The 3,093-nt window shown below is 57.5% G+C and overlaps 1 non-coding gene across 1 annotated transcript; it reads right to left on the bottom strand.

The window, feature by feature from the left end:
* Window positions 1-1,681: 1,681 nt before the first annotated feature.
* LOC147728991 (U6 spliceosomal RNA) lies at window positions 1,682-1,789 on the bottom strand. Its single transcript, XR_015309230.1, has one exon. It is a non-coding gene; the product is annotated as a U6 spliceosomal RNA (small nuclear RNA).
* Window positions 1,790-3,093: the final 1,304 nt, after the last annotated feature.

The raw sequence follows: 3,093 nt of genomic DNA, 5'->3' as shown, positions 1-3,093 counted from the left end.
AAATCAGTGTCTTTCAGTAAATTAGTTAAAGCTACCAACCAAAACATGGAGTGTAGGCAATGCAAATCAGAAATGTTATCAACATTATTTATAAAAAAATATGGAAAATATATCATTTTACTGATGCAACATTGTACAGCTGACAGAAGAAAATTGGACAATTTAATAAAACATTTTGTAGCTACACAACTATCAATATCAGGAAGGACTTTTGTAGCAGTAGCAATAATTTTTCAACAATGGTCCTTCAATAACATCTGGACATTACAATGCCTATCTCAAAAGTTAGATAGGCTGGAGTCTTTGTAAGGATGCTGAGTTGGTTTTCAAACAACGTTTGCCTTTTGAATTAATTTACATAAAAATGACTGCAAAAATACAATTTGGCCTCAAGGAAAAGTATTTGTTTGAAATATGGACTTTTTGTTGCACATTGTCTCGGTGTATAATTTTAACTGGCATCATTTAAAGTTTTTATAAATTTAAGTTATAAAATTTTCTTAGCAGTAATCATGCCCCGGTTACTTACCGGTAATCTTCATTACTCCGAGTATGGTCTTCCTCGCCACATGAGTTACATAGTGAGCTTTAGCTCCACAACAGAACCCTCCAAAGCAAAAATAAACCACCTCCCACCCCCTCCCAACATGGCCGACCAGTCCCACCTGACCTCTATAAGAGGCGGGCCGGCCCAACCAATCAGCCTGTTCTACCAAGCAAACAATGAAGCCGATAGCCAGACAGGGAGGGGGGGGGGGAACTCATGTGGCGAGGAAGACCATACTCGGAGTAATGAAGATTACCGGTAAGTAACCGGGGCATTACCTCCTCGTTAGTCTTCCTCGCCCCCTGAGTTACATAGTGAGCAAATACCCAAGCCAACAAGGCTTCATTGACCACCATAACCACAACACCACACGGTGATGCAGAGAAACCAACCCAAGGTGGAAGTACAACAACTGAAAGGACAACAGGGGTCACAGGAAACCTGAAATCAAGACCTCCAGGAAAAGAAGGCCAACCAGGAGTCGCAGCCCCAGCACTCAGAACGGCCCCAGCGAAGTCCCCCCGGGACTGCCAGAGACCCACTCACCAGGCGGGGGATGACCACGCCGAAGCCAGATAAAACTCCACAGAGGAGACACCCACGAAGGGGGCCCAGGGAACAGAGCCACACCTCGCGGACCGACCCTGGGCCCCCGCCGGATCCACCGAACCCAGCGAAACGTAGGGAAGGATGCCAGCCTGTGCAAGCCCGCGAACCAAGGAGGAACGAGGGCTAGCGGCCCGAACAAACCGGGCCCAAAAGGCAAAACACAGGCCATCCCACCGGGAAAGGAAAAATGTGCGGCTAAGATAAGCCAAAACAGCACGCCGAACAACCAGCCCGGACAAGGGAGGAACCACGTAGGCCGGGAAAAGCGGCAAAGACACCACCTGAGTCCGAGGCCCCAGGGAAGGGACCCCGGGAAGGACACGGGGGACATGCCGGAGGAACAACCCCGTCCGGCAAAACCCGCAATGCGGGCGGGGAGCGGAGGAACGACCCCCGCACGCCCATCCGCCCAGCAGACCCCAGCGCCACCAGGGAAAACCACCCGAAAGGCGAGGCACCGCAAAGCCACCGAGGGCCGGGGCCCAAAAGGGCGGACCCCGAAGAGCTCGTAGAACGAGAGAGAAAACACCCGTGGAACGCCTCACGAATTTCGCGAGTCACCCTCGCGCAGGGGCCCCGCAAATCTCCACAGTAGCGTACCACTATTAGTACCCGTGCAGCCGAAGCGAGCACCCAAGGGGGAGACCGGCAGAGCACCCGAGGGCGAAGGAGAAATATCATCGGAGCCAAGCGAGCCATCAAGGAAACCAGGCCGTCGAACACCGGACTGCGGAAGGCCCGCACGGCCGCCCACCGGGCCTACAGGAAAGAAGGGGCCACTCTCCAGGAACACCCCTCAGACCGGAAAACCAAGACCCGCAAGGGGACCACGGAGGCGGGGACAGCACCAAGCCGACCGCGCCAATGCAAGAAGGGCGCCCAGCGCCGGGCACAGGCAGAGCACGAGGAAGACCTGCGGGAACCCCGTAGCAAGTCACCACCCCGAGCATCCGCCCCAGACCCAGGCCTGCCGAAGGAGGCAGGCCATCCGACCAGAGCCGGCACAACACCGATGCCGAGAGCGGGGGACCCAACCAAGGTATGGGAAGATCCGGGATCGGCCAGGAGGCTCGAACCGTCAGCTCGCCATAGGAGAGGGTCCCCGGGGCGGCGGACCCCGCCGGGAACCAAAAACAGGAACGCACCCCGACTCGCGTGGCAACCACGCGCGGGAGCCAGGCACCTCTACACTGCCACGTTCCAAACTAAGACCATGCGCTGCCGAGGCGAGCACCCAGGAGTACCCTGGCCCTGCCCAAGCGGGTCCAGCCGCGACATTAGAGGGCACGGGGGAACGCGTACCACAGACCGAAAAGGCCAGGCAACAGGCCGGGCAACCCCCAGGACCCGGAAGGAGGAGTAGAACCCGGGCAGGAGGGCCGAGTCCCCTACCGCGAACAGAGGCACCTAGGCAGCGAAGGAATAGATCCGACACCGTCGAACCGCCCTCACCTAGCCGGACCCAGGGGGAACGCCCACAGCACCAGGATGCTTGACCCGACCAAGACCTGGGGACCCAAAGCCCCCCAATCACAGTCAATGTGCGGCCGAAACGAGCACAGAACAACGACGGCAGGCCAGGAGGACAAACAGCAAACTCCGAAGCACGAGGAGTTGCGTGACCTCCGGAGATCCCACCGACCCCCAACGACCCGGCGCCAAAGGACGCCTACCCCCCCCCCCTGAATGAACCAGAGGGAAGTACCGGGGCCAGGCACACGCCCCCCCGAAGGAGGACAAGCCCGATACGAGGACCGAAGGGACCACCGTACCTAGGTCAGGGAGCCGACGGGTGAGAGACACCGCCAGACGTGAAGCCACACCCACGGGGGAAGAAGAGAGACGAGGCAGAGAGGTAGTAAGAGTGGGGCCCCCCCCTTCGCAGGCCGGCCCCACAGGCCACCACACGGACCCCGAGCCCCAGGACCGGGCCTGAA

This window comes from Lissotriton vulgaris, chromosome 2_2 (genome assembly GCF_964263255.1).
Source record: "Lissotriton vulgaris chromosome 2_2, aLisVul1.2, whole genome shotgun sequence".
NCBI lineage: Eukaryota > Metazoa > Chordata > Amphibia > Caudata > Salamandridae > Lissotriton > Lissotriton vulgaris.
Note: the sequence above shows the minus strand (reverse complement) of the source record. Positions and strands in the feature narration are given on the sequence as shown.